Below are 14,911 nucleotides of genomic sequence, written 5' to 3'. Positions count from 1 at the left end.
ACGACCCAGAAAAGGGTTTATCTTCCGATAGAAAAAGCCCAGGAACTTATGACTCTGGTCAGGAACCTTTTGAAAACAAGACAGGTGTCCGTGCATCATTGCACTCGAGTCCTGGGAAAGATGGTGGCCTCATACGAGGCCATTCCCTTTGGCAGGTTCCATGCGAGGACTTTCCAATGGGATCTGTTGGACAAGTGGTCCGGATCACATCTACAGATGCATCGGTTGATCACCCTGTCCCCCAGGGCCAGGGTGTCACTCCTGTGGTGGCTGCAGAGTGCTCACCTTCTCGAGGGCCGCAGATTCGGCATTCAGGATTGGATCCTGGTGACCACGGACGCAAGCCTCCGCGGTTGGGGAGCAGTCACACAGGGAAGAAATTTCCAGGGTCTTTGGTCAAGTCAAGAGACTTGTCTGCACATCAACATCCTGGAACTAAGGGCCATATACAACGCCCTACGTCAAGCGGAGACCTTACTTCGCGACCAACCAGTTCTGATTCAGTCAGACAACATCACCGCAGTGGCTCATGTAAACCGCCAAGGCGGTACAAGGAGCAGAGCGGCAATGGCGGAAGCCACCAGGATTCTTCGCTGGGCGGAGAATCATGTAAGTGCACTGTCAGCCGTATTCATTCCGGGAGTGGACAACTGGGAAGCAGACTTCCTCAGCAGATACGACCTACACCCGGGAGAGTGGGGACTTCATCCAGAAGTCTTCGCACAGATTGTGAGTCGGTGGGAACTGCCACAGATAGACATGATGGTGTCCCGCCTCAACAAAAAGCTGCAGAGGTATTGCGCCAGGTCAAGAGACCCTCAAGCAGTAGCGGTAGACGCCCTCGTGACACAGTGGGTGTTCCGGTCCGTCTATGTATTTCCTCCTCTTCCTCTCATACCAAAGGTGTTGAGAATAGTAAGCAGAAAAGGAGTGAGAACAATCCTCGTTGTTCCAGATTGGCCACGACGGACCTAGTATCCAGATCTACAGGAAATGCTCACGGAAGATCCGTGGCCTCTTCCTCTAAGGCAGGACCTGTTGCAACAGGGTCCCTGTCTGTTCCAAGACTTACCGCGGCTGCGTTTGACGGCATGGCGGTTGAACGCCGGATCCTAGCGGAAAAAGGTATTCCGGTGGAGGTTATCCCTACGCTGATAAAGGCTAGGAAGGAAGTAACAGGAAAACATTATCACCGTATATGGCGAAGATATGTTTCTTGGTGTGAGGCCAGGAATGCTCCTACGGAAGAATTCCATCTGGGCCGTTTCCTTCACTTCCTACAAACTGGAGTGGATTTGGGCCTTAAATTAGGCTCCATTAAGGTCCAGATTTCGGCCCTATCCATTTTCTTTCAAAAAGAATTGGCTTCTCTCCCAGAAGTTCAGACTTTTGTTAAGGGAGTACTGCATATTCAGCCTCCGTTTGTGCCTCCGGTGGCGCCTTGGGACCTTAATGTGGTCTTGGGCTTTCTAAAGTCACACTGGTTTGAACCACTGAAAACGGTGGAGTTGAAATATCTCACTTGGAAGGTGGTCATGTTATTAGCCCTGGCTTCGGCTAGGCGAGTGTCGGAATTAGCGGCTTTATCACATAAAAGCCCCTATCTGGTTTTCCATATGGATAGAGCGGAATTGCGGACACGTCCTCAGTTCCTGCCAAAAGTAGTTTCATCCTTTCATATGAACCAACCTATTGTGGTGCCTGTGGCTACACGGGACTTAGAGGATTCCGAGTCCCTTGATGTTGTCAGGGCTTTGAAAATTTATGTAGCCAGGACGGCTAGAGTCCGAAAAACAGAAACACTGTTTGTTCTGTATGCAGCCAACAAGCTTGGTGGCCCTCCTTCAAAGCAGACTCTTGCTCGCTGGATCTGTAACACGATTCAGCAGGCACATTCTACGGCAGGATTGCCGTTACCTAAATCGATCAAGGCCCATTCCACTAGGAAAGTGGGCTCTTCTTGGGCGGCTGCCCGAGGGGTCTCGGCACTACAGCTGTGTCGAGCTGCTACTTGGTCGGGTACAAACACCTTTGCAAAATTCTATAAGTTTGATACCCTGGCTGAGGAGGACCTCATGTTTGCTCAATCAGTGCTGCAGAGTCATCCGCACTCTCCCGCCCGTTTGGGAGCTTTGGTATAATCCCCATGGTCCTTACGGAGTCCCCAGCATCCTCTAGGACGTTAGAGAAAATAAGATTTTACTTACCGGTAAATCTATTTCTCGTAGTCCGTAGAGGATGCTGGGTGCCCGTCCCAAGTGCGGACTTCTTCTGCAATACTTGTATATAGTTATTGCTTCAATAAGGGTTATGTTATTGTTGCATCGGGCGTGAACTGATGCTATGTTATTGTCATACTGTTTACTGGATTGTTATTACAAGTTATACGGTGTGATTGGTGTGGCTGGTATGAATCTTGCCCTTGGATTAACAAAAATCCTTTCCTCGTACTGTCCATCTCCTCTGGGCACAGTTCTCTAACTGAGGTCTGGAGGAGGGGCAGAGAGGGAGGAGCCAGTGCACACCAGGAACTAAATTCTTTCTTAAAGTGCCCATGTCTCCTGCGGAGCCCGTCTCTCCCTATGGTCCTTACGGAGTCCCCAGCATCCTCTACGGACTACGAGAAATAGATTTACCGGTAAGTAAAATCTTATTTTTTACTGATATTGGTTTTTATGAAAATTAGTTTAAACCTGTATGATATTATCTCCACTCTAGTTATTTAGAATTTTAGTAACGTGTTTAGGTGGTCTCATAGCACTTGCATTTGTCTATTTTGCACTGAAACAAAGTCTGTGTGAGTGGAACCCTTACCACAGCCCAAAGTCATCACATCACTCCTGAGGTGTCAGTAATCCATGTAGGCTTCATGAAAATATTTTATGCAACTCACAATATGAGTTTACCATCTGAATGTCAGACAATTAATATAGCTTTATTTATTTATTTTTTATTTATTTTTTTGGGTCAGATAATTTTTTATAAATTATTTCAAACAGTAACGCGACCCTCTTTTGTTATTTTCTCCTCAGCTTACTGTTAAATTGTTATCAGGGGTGTGTCTAGGGGTCTGAGCTCCCCTGGCAAGGTAAGGGACTGGCGCCCCACTCCCATATTTTTGGAATAATTATACTCTGTACTTATAACTGTCTCTCCCCCAAACTCCACTCACGCGAAGCATTCGATATCCCGACCGCTGGGATATCGACAACTATTCTCCCTCTTGGGGTGTCCACGACACCCCTGGAGGAAAAATAAATAGCGTGGCGCACGCAGCGAGCCCGCAAGGGACTCTTTTGCACTTGCCCCCCTGCCGGCATTCCGGCAGTTGTGATCCCGGTGATGGCATGCTGGGGGCCGGGATCCCGACAGGTAGGATATCGTATTACACCCCCACTCACACCTTCACCATAATTAACCTTTAAACCTCCCTCAACACCAGTCACACCTCCCCCTCACACATGGTCAGTCTGCGTGTGTGGGGCCGCAATCTAGTTACAAACGCATCGGATCTAAGGTGAGATCCTTGCTATGCCCGATTTTTACTTGCGATTTCCCTTGAACTCCCCAGAGCCCAGATAGCACAAATTTTGACTAACTTTTCTTGAGATACGGACTATGTGTGCTTACGATTTTGGCTTATGTGAGATTTTGGCTTATGTGAGATGTCATTGACATGTGAGATGAACTAGATAGTACACCGATCTAGCAAGGATTGACTTGCCTGCACAGTCTATCTTTTCTTGCGATGCCGACCTGGCGGGACCGCGCATCGGGATCGAATCGGGATCGCAAGGTGACTTTCACATTGCGATCTGCACTAACTTTTCTTGCGATTTTGACTATATAGTCAAAATCGAAAGAAAATATCTCACCGTGTGTACACACCCTAAGGTTGACCCCTGACCAGACGTTCAGTGGCCATTATTTCTTCCGGAGCTGCTGCATGTGACATCACGCAGCAGTCCTGAAAACTTTCCCGGCCTGCCCCACAATTACAAAACTCCGCCCCCACAATGGCCTTGCCTGTCAATCACATTGCGGTCGCATCCATCGGTGAAGCGACCGCAATGTGTGCAGCCGCTGTGCATGCACAGTTTGGCACCAATGGCAAACTGCGCTGCAGACCACTGTTGCGGACGGATCTGAATGACACCCATAGTGCCCCACATGGTATTTCACCCAGTACACACTGCACCCCTATATAACCCCTAGTACACACAGTACCCCATATGATCCCCAGTACACACATTACCCCATATTAGCCCCAGTACAGTGTCTCCATATTACCCCCAGTGCACATAGCACCCCCATATTATCCCCAATATATTCAGCACCCCCATATTGCCCCCAGTACACTCAGCATCTCCATATTGCCCCCAGTACACTCAGCACCCCATATTACCCCCCAAAACACATTGCCCCCATGGTGCCTGGCTTTTCTATTACCTCCTATAAAAAAGTTCAGGAAACCAGGAGAGTGTTGTGAAGGAAGGCAGTCCATAGGGAGAGCTGTGAAGCAATGTCAAACAGCCCCCATATGTTTAGTTCCTGAATCCCTGCGGGCAGCACAGGCTCACAGCCACTTGGCCACTGTGGAGAAGCAACAGCGGTTCCACCGGCATTCACTGCCCTAAGTGTGAGCATATCCCACACTGGTCTGTGAGAAGCTGCCATTGAGGAAGGGTAAGGGGCGGGACCGTGCACTGTGGACATAAAGGCTGCGCTGGTGCCGCTGCACGCACCTGTCAGCAGGCTAGACATCTCCTGCCCCTGCATCCGCTGCCGCCCACACGTGACCACATGCGCTGTCACTGTGTGACAGCGGCTACTGATGAGAGAGGGTGCCGGGCCAGGGTGGCACCACCAGGCAGCACGCCTTCCTCAGCAAGCTCCCCCTGGCGAGTGCCATCCTGGCCAGTGCATGGATATGCCCCTGATTGTTATGAAGGAAAAAAGTGGAAAAAAGCAATTTACAGAGTAAGACCATATTCCTTACTGTGTAAGCTGGGGAACTGGGGCTCCTCTTAGTTGCTTTTGATTTGGGTGTGGGTTGATAGATAGACAGTGTCTAGTTAGAGAGTCAGTAGATAAATACCATATGTTAGACAGACATTAGGTCGACAGGGTCAAAAGGTCGACATGAAAAAGGTAGACAGTACAAAAGGTCGACAGGGTCAAAGGGGTCAAAATTTTGTGGTTTGTGTGGATAGTTTTGTCATCTGGGACCTCGCGGGGCTCGGTGGTTCGCTACGCTCGCCACAAGGTTTCTAACCAATGTCAAAGTCGAAAAATATCATGATGCATACCCCATGTACTAACCTCATGCATGTGCGCGCTGCTCATGCACTCAGTCCGCCGTACGTGCACACATCCACAAGTTGCGTAGGATCGCTCCGGCGATCGTGTGCATAATGTGGGTATTTACGGCGGAGTTTGTGAGCGTGTAGCGTGCGACTCGATTATAGCATATTTAACCCATATAGTGCATTTTGTAGTAAATATTCCCCTAGACTATGTCAGCGAGTATGATTAGTTTAAACTGTTCCTGGACAAAGGGATTCCTCTTTGCATGATAGGAAGGGTCAGATAAAGGTTGAAAGGTGGTGTCTAGTATCCAGTTGTAGGGTATTTTAAGGGTAACATTCCGGTGTTAGTTAGGAAAGAATCGCATGTTCCTGCGTATAGTTATGCGCAGAAGTAGAAAATAGATAAATTGTATTTTAAAATATATTATGAATGGGGAGGGGACGAGAATGGAATACAGACACACATAAATTTCCCACAGACTGAGATACAATGGCCTTATTTACACTAAGCTTTGAGATTCTATGAAGAGGGCATACACCTTTGTTTATGAATAGGGCCAGGTTTCTCCCCAGACTAATGAGTGCTGAGTTGCCATTGTCTCAACAAAGAAAGAGACAAACAAGGGTGAACAAATGACCAGGAGCAGAGTATGTTTGGAAGATCAGAAACAATAGCTTTCCACAACATAACCAGACAGAGAGGAATTTAGAATACTAACAAGCCCTAGCCCAAAATCCATGGAGATAGAGGTATTCATTTATATATGTTATATATATATATATATATATATATATGTGTGAATAAATATATAATTCCTAACAAATTGTAATAGCAGGAGTGTGTATGTATATATATATATATATATATATATATACACACAGGTAGGAAGAAGGCGGCACTCAGTCAGGCTATCTTCAGAAAAAATAGGTCATTTATTAAGACCAAAAAGCCTTTTGGTCTTAATAAATGACCTATTTTTTCTGAAGATAGCCTGACTGAGTGCCGCCTTCTTCCTACCTGTGCATTTAGTGACCACGGTCACAGGGAGGGCACCGCAGCCTGTGCATTTAGTGACCACGGTCACAGGGAGGGCACCGCAGCCATTACTTCTACAAGGTACAAGGGAGTGCCGGGCCATCTTGCCTTTTATTTATATATATATATATATGAATATGTGGATATATGAATATCTTGAAGATTGAAATAGATAGTAATATCATATGTGGGTTCATATTGTTCAGAGTCACGTGAACATTAATCTGGTGGGAATAAGAACATTGTTAAAACTTACCTCATTAAGATATTAATAATACCAGATTTATGTTTAATGTGATGGGTTTAAACTGATTATGGGGCGGGAACTCCACATCCCAAGTCCTAGCCATCGCCCACTTCTTGAACTAACCAATGGTCCCCGGTGCAGGACATGTCACACCCCCTAACCAATGGAAGAAGAGCACATAGTGTCTATTGTATTATGTCTTGAGCTAGTGAATAAATAGAGCTTGCAGCAGGCTTGGACACACAAGACTCTGAAGGCTTTCTCCCTGATAGCTGAGGACTGAATTCAGGTTGCGCCTGCGAAACATTCTCACGTATGTATATTTCTCTGTAGCGATTATTCTCTGTTATTCTGTTAGATTTCTATGTTAGTTTGTAGTGTATAACTTGTACTGTTTTTCCCCTTTTACTCTTAATAATCCACGGCAGTGTTCGAGCTGCTGCGGTTATAACCAAATTCAGTGTTGTGTATTCACTTTCCTGCAAAGGGTGTCTGTACTCTTCCCAATTTATCTTAATAAGTCATTGCTCGCAACCATCAGCATGGGATGAAATATAGCACCTGTATAACACAGAGAAAGTCTTTCCAATAGAAAACCCCCTGCAGCATAAAAAACCAAGGCCCTGCATACCTCCCAACTTTACAAGCTATAGACTTGGTGTTCCGAAGGACCAGCCACACCCAAAAAAAGGGTGGTGCCTTGGATAAAGGGGACGAGGTTTCACTTCACGACCCTCGTTATCGTCACTTTGGGGGCGTGCCCAGCACTGCCTGAGCAGCTGGGCAGCCCCCTGCTCACCACCCGCACTGTTAGATGCTGTGCACATGCTGGAATCGGGACAGTTGGAGTTGGAGGGATGGTACTGTAGGCTGTCAAATGTCTTCCTCAGTGATGGTGCAGGGATGAGAAACATTTTACAGTTTAAGTGCCAAGCCTTCCATGTTATAACTTAAAGCCACCACCATTACCACAAATACAAAGATCTGCATTTATCCTGTTATGTCCATTATTTCTTTATTGTATGCACAGTAACTACTTTTTACTGTATTCTCTTTAATTCCAATAATAAAAAAATATTAAAAAAAAACAAACGTTTAAATAGTTACTAAAAATGTTAATGTCTTTCTTGTTCTTCCTTATTTGAAGCTACGTTGCTAAGGTTAGGTTACAATGGTGGGTTGTTGTGGTTTGTAGGTACAGGCCAGCAATGGGGTGGTGGGCAGTATTTTGATTGTACTATAAGGCTACATCATTTGAAAGAGGACCCACCAACTCTTTCACATGATGGCGCCCTGGGCCCTGAATTTGTTGAATCCAGGAGGTAGAGATCTTTCCCCACTTTTGCAGAGGCCACGCCCCTTTAGATGCACGCAGGAGTCCCAAGTCTGCTTTATATGATGTTGGGAGGTATGCGGTATTAAGATGCTACCTCGTCTTAAATGCAGGTACAAGGAAATAGCGTGGGACTAGGTGAGCCAGGAGTGAGCTTTATGTTGGGTACACACTACATGATGTGTGCAGTGTGCACCCAGTGACATCTCGGGCGGCGGGATTCAGAGGGGAGCAGCATCAGCAAGTGCATATACACTTGCAAATGCCAGCAGCCACACTGTGGGCCATGCTGCCCTCTCTAGCGATGTCTTCTGGTCCGACAGAGGATGTCACTGACGATGCACAGGAGCACACATCAACGACATAGCGAGTAGACAATACAAAAGTTTGAAAAATGTGCGCTTCAATCAATAGTGCAGCTACAATCACTTGGGTGGTTACCCTCACCCACAAAAGGATAGTTTACAAAGTCTAATATTAGTGATTCAGCGCACCACTGGGGAATATCAATCCAAATACCGTATCTCGACTTTGACCAAATGCAATGTCTTATCCAGATCTCCAGAAAATTTCACTACGGGATCAAGAAATGTCTCTATGTTCCAAAAGTTTCAGTCTTCCTTCCTGGCGGTGTGACTCACTTTGCACATATGGAGTCCACACTCATCCCAAAAATGAAAGAAAGAATGGATATAATAGTGAAGTACGTTTTAATCCATAAACAAAAACTTTAAAACAGGTTGATACACTTTGCAACATGAATATCCACCACTAGTAATACAGCATCCGTACCAGATTATGTGGGGTGTCAATAGTGCCCACCCTAAAACAGCATAAGATATTCCACTACCCTCCCGGGTTAAATTAGGTACCGGATCGAATGCTGGGCTGGATAGTCCTGAACAGCAAACCTATCACACTACATTGATTATTATTTGCAGCCTGAAGTACTCAAGATTAAATTGTATATTAAAGACACTATGGATTTTTTACATAAATTATTGGAGGTGAACTGGGAAGAACATTTTATTATGGGAACAGCTGATGTAGCCAGTTTATATATGGTTATTGACCATCCCAAGTGCATACAAGCCACTCGTCACCATTTAGAAAAAGGAGATATGGACACAGAAAAAATACCATTTATTTTAGAAATTATTGAATTCATTTTAAATAATATTTTTTGGGGTTTAATGGAAAATGTTATCGTCAAATTAAAGGATTGGCCATGGGCACACGTTTTGCCCCATCATATGCAAATATGTTTATGGGCTTATGGGAGGAAGAAAATATTTGGGGCAATAATAGATTTTTAACCAATATTATTATGTGGTTTCGTTTTATTGACAATATTTTCTTTATATGGGGTGGTACTGAAGAAGATCTGAGTACTTTCTGTGATGCATTAAATATTAATGATTTTAACATCCAATTAATTTTTAATTCCAAGGTAAATTGATATTAATTTTTTAGACTTGACTATTTAAATAAAAAATGGCAGATTGGAAACTAAATCATTTCACAAACCAACGGATAGTAACTCATACATCCCGACGGACAGCAATCACCATCCCACATGGATAAGGAATATCCCCAAAGGACAAATTAAAAGAATGCGATGTAACTGTACCGAAATAGAAACATTTAAGGACCAGGCGGGAGATCTGAGGAGAAAATTTGTGGCAAAAGGATATAAAGAAAGTACTATTAATACACAAATTGAAGAAATTGGATCTTTGGAAAGAAATGACTTATTACAACCAAAAAAAGTGGACAGTTAAAATCCTATAAATCTTCCTTTCATTACCACATACAATGGCCAATATAAAGAAGTTGAAAAAATAGTGAAACGTCATTGGCACTTATTATCACGTGACCCGGTTTTAAAGACTGTAGTCCCCAAACACCCGAAAATTCATCTACAGGAAAGCCCCTAACCTTAAAAATAAATTGGTAAAAAGGTCAATACCACCTAAAAGATCTAACAGAATAAAAACACAGGGGTTTCATAGATGTGGAGTCTGTAAGATGTGCAGAAACCACACTACCCAACCGAGCAAAATGGAGAATTTTTGTTCAGTTGAGTGTAGGTGTGGTTTACAGTACACTGGACGTACATCGAGGGCCTTGAAGGATAGATGGGCAGAACATGTACGAAATATTGAAAAGGGTTTTGAGAAACATTCTGTGTTTAATCATTTTAATGATACTCATAACAACAAATGCACAGGTATTAAATATGTAATAGGTATCAACACTGTACAAAGCCATTGGCGTAAGGATAATCAGGAAGAAAGACTAGCCCAGATCGAAATTAAATGGATATACGAGATGGGCAGTCTTGCGCCAAAAGGTCTTAATCTGGACTTTGAATTAAAATGGTTTTTATAGCTTTTTAGAATCATTCTTATCACACCATTGCTTTTATCTTATTGATTCTGTTTCCCTTATTAAAAAAAACAAAAAACCTTCACCATCTATGTTCTTTTAAAGTGGTCCCCTCCATGATTTTTAGTAACATGTTGTTATATTGGGATCCTTTCCCTTGTTTCATATTTTTAATTGTATATTACACATAATGTCCCCGTCAATCCAGAGAATTCTTTCATCAACTGTTTGTTATCATGATCTGTGTTTATGCATTTATAAGTATTTATAATTGTTTTGTTTTATCAGAATTATTTCCCCCTCTTTTTATATTTCCATTGTTTATATCCCATGTTTTCTGGGTAACCATGGAGCACTATGGATGGGATATGTTGTATGGTCCGGAGCAGAGGCGGATCCAGGAAAAAATGACAGGGGGGGCACCTTATGCACGCCTTCGGCGTGCGGTCCCATGAAGGTGCGCGTGGCCTCACAACAAGGGCATGACCTAGCAACAAGGGTCATGGCCTCAAAGGGAATGTCATATTCATAAGACGGGAAGAGGGTGACACTTTGGAGAGGCAGAGGGTAACAGTAGAGAGAGGGTGATGGGTTTATAGTGACGCAGGGGAGAAGAAGAGGGTTAGGCAGTGGGGAAAGGAGACATAGTGGGAGACGGATTGGCAGTGGGTGACAGAGAGAGGGTGACAATGAGAGGCAGTGTGGGTAACACCGAGGAAAGGGTGACGAGGAAAAAGTGGGTGATGCCAGGGGGAGGTGGCAGTGGGTAACAAGGAGAGGGGGACAGGGAGAGGCAGTGGGTACCTAAGGTCACTGTAGGAGTAGGTGGGAGTAGTGAGACATTTGTAGTGAGGTTTACAGAGACATGAAGGGAAAGTATCGCTGGGGAAACAGACAGAAGAAAACATGGAAGCTTAACACAATAACTGAGAAGACAGGGAACGAGAAAGCGAGAGGGGGGAGAGAGAGGGGGGGAGAGAGAGAGAAGGGGGGGAGGCAGGGGCTACTGAACCCAGCAAACAGTCTGATATATCCTATCTAAAAATCAATAAAGCACAAGTGCATATATATATATATATATATATATATATATATACACACACACACACACACACACAAACAGTATGTGTATATATACAGTATATACAGTATAAACAGTATGTGTGTGTGTGTGTGTGTGTGTGTATATATATATATATATATATATATATATATATATACATATACACATACATATATACATATATGAATCTATTTATGTGGCTGCACCAGAGAAGATAGTCAGTGCTGGCACTGCTGCCCACTTCCCTGTCCTGAAGCCCTCTCACTGACCTTGTGCCCATGAGGGCTGCTGCTGACCCACCAAGTCCGGGTGCTGCCGAGTCGCCTGCCTGATTCATGTGCGGCCCGCCAAGCACCAGCGGCTGCCGGTCAGTCGCATGTCGCTTGTGGATGGACCGTGGAGGAGGGGAGGAGAGAGAAGGGGAAAGCCTCCCCTCTCCTCAGAGACTTCCGGCTTTACTACAGCCAGCTGCCTGCAGCGTACTGTATGAGTCACTCTGACTCATTACTGCTGCCGCTGCCACTGGGCCCTTCATCGCGGCGTGCGCCAGTTAACTGCGCCGCCGCTTCTTTATTTTCAAGGGACTGCTTTTTTTTTTTTTTTTAAGTGCCAGACATGACAGGGGGGGCACGGGCCCGCGTGCCCCCCCCCCTGGATCCGCCACTGGTCCGGAGGTAATGCTGCGGGTCATTTACCATTGAAATCAAACCCTATGTAATAGGGGGAATACTGCATGTGGTTAAACATCATCTTAAATGATTTCCCCTTCTTCCTGGTTACCGTGGAACGCAGTGAGCTGAATGCGTTCCACAGACAGAGAGACAAGCCGGAATTAACGGATGTGACGCGGCGGGTATAGTACACATCTCTACAATGAGGAAGCGCTAAGTGCCGTCACTTCCGGAAACCGCGGAGCGCAATGTTGGTCATGCGTTCCACGGACCGGAAGTGGCGTTACAGGACCCCTGATAAAAATCACGCTGCGGGCGGATTGCCGTGGAAGAGTGTATATTCCCTGATGTGGGGAGATTGCGGACAGTGATCAGTGCTGTGCAATGTATAGCAGCACAGATCCCTTAAAGCCGCAAACAACTAACAAGGAATACACGTCACTTCCGGTCAATATACCCGGAAGTGATGTGCGTTCCAGTTGAATGGGAATGCAAATTGGTATTTTATTTAGATTTTAGTATAGTTTTTTTAGAATATTGGAAATTAAAAACATAAAGGAAAATTAAATATAATATATGAATACACTTAAGACATTATTTAATTAAAATTAAGCACCAACAGGCAGAGTCTGAGGCACACCAATCTGGAGACATTTAAGGGTATGTAAACCCATTAGTTTGTAGAGCACCACACACCTTGAAAAAGGCTCCAAGGGGAGCAGAAACGCGTTGGTGACCAGACTACCTGCCAGCATTCATGTAGGGGATTCAGGAGTATCCAGCCCAGTATTCGATCCGGTACCTAATTTAACCCGGGAGGCTAGTGGAATATGTTATGCTGTTTTAGGGTGGGCACTATTGACACCCCACATAATCTGGTACGGATGCTGTATTACTAGTGGTGGATATTCATGTTGCAAAGTGTATCAACCTGTTTTAAAATTTTTGTTTATGGATTAAAACGTACTTCACTATTATATCCATTCTTTCTTTCATTTTTGGGATGAGTGTGGACTCCATATGTGCAAAGTGAGTCACACCACCAGGAAGGAAGACTGAAACTTTTGGAACATAGAGACATTTCTTGATCCCGTAGTGAAATTTTCTGGAGATCTGGATAAGACATTGCATTTGGTCAAAGTCGAGATACGGAATTTGGATTGATATTCCCCAGTGGTGCGCTGAATCACTAATATTAGACTTTGTGACATAGCGAGTACACTCTAGACAATGTACCCAATATGTCGCTCCGATCTTCCAGATTGAATGACACATCGTCTAGTGTGTACCCAGCTTTAGTGTTAAATGGACACTGACGGTACAAGAGGCAGAGCAGGGAACAAGGTCTGTAGATAAGTAATTGAAAAGGCAAGAAACAAGGAAAAATAGGAAAGTAATCCAGGGCCAGGTAAGGCTAGAACAGTCTGGAATACAGCAAACTGGAACTATAAACCACAGCAGGCTAGCTGAGTAGCTGAAGGTACAAAGGAAATGTCCTTGCTACAAAAGAGAAACTCTTCCTGTCAGCTCTGTACTCGTGCCGTGCTGCTCGGCCACCGCCGGTTCAGCTGTCAGGCGCTTCCGCGTCAGGTGGCTTTCATATCCATTCCACCGGACGCGGAAGCGCTGACAGCTGAACCGGCGGTGGCCGAGCAGCACGGCACGAGTACAGAGCTGACAGGAAGAGCAGTGCTGGGCGGCGCAGAGAAACTCTTCCTGTCAGCTCTGTACTCGTGCCGTGCTGCCCGGCCACCGCCGGTTCAGCTGTCAGGCGCTTCCGCGTCAGGTGGCTTTCATATCCATTCCACCTGACGCGGAAGCGCTGAAAGCTGAACCGGCGGTGGCCGAGCAGCACGGCACGAGTACAGAGCTGACAGGAAGAGTTTCTCTGCGCCGCCCAGCACTGCAGTGGCCGGGCAGCAGCACTGGGGTGAGGAAGAGTTTCTGCGCCGCCCATCACTGCCAGGCAGTCACGAGGAGCTACTGTTGCAGCAAACCACGTCTGAAGTATGAGGGAAAGGGGGGGTGCGTGTATGCCCTGTGTTTTAAAACTGCTGTGTGTGTAAGAAGTACAGTATGCAATGTGTGTATGTGCCCTGTTGTTTTTTTAAGCATGCTGTGTGTGTGCATGCTACATGTATGTGTGCGCGTGTGCATATGCTGCATGTTTGTAAGTATGCTGTGTGTGTGTATTGCATGTAAGCTGTGTGCCACACATATACTCTCTCTCTCTCTATATATATATATATAATATATATACATATATATTAAATATGTACGTATGTGTGCATAGATGTGTATGTATGTGTGTGTGTATGTGTATGTATGTATTTATATATATATATATATATATATATATATATATATATGAAAAGAAAAACTGCGGCACTCAGGGACTGGTGAAAAGCAAATGTATTCAGCAATACATATATAACATCAACGTTTCGGGGATTTTAACCCCTTCTTCAAGATGTACCTGTTTTTGCTTCAATATATATATATATATATATATATATATATAAAATACAATGTTATGTGTATATAGATAGATATTTATACGGAACCTCTCCCCCCCCCCCCCCCCCCACCTTGAAGATCCTGCGTTGCCCCTGGACATACGCTATTCAATTATCTGGAAGACCATCTGTCCAATCTGGCTGGTTAGAATGAAAATCTGGTAATGTATGGAAGCAAATGACAAATGACAATTTGCTCTCAAACACTGGAAATCGGACAAAAACGGTATTTCAGACAAATACGACCAGGGCCGTAGCAGGGCAGAAATCATGATGTCACAATGAGGGGGTGGATCAACCAGGACCAGATAAAAGCTAAGCGCCCGCAGCGTTCTATGGATGCTCTGG

Source organism: Pseudophryne corroboree, chromosome 3, assembly GCF_028390025.1.
Source record: "Pseudophryne corroboree isolate aPseCor3 chromosome 3, aPseCor3.hap2, whole genome shotgun sequence".
Taxonomy (NCBI): Eukaryota; Metazoa; Chordata; class Amphibia; order Anura; family Myobatrachidae; genus Pseudophryne; species Pseudophryne corroboree.
This window is presented reverse-complemented; position numbering follows the sequence as displayed.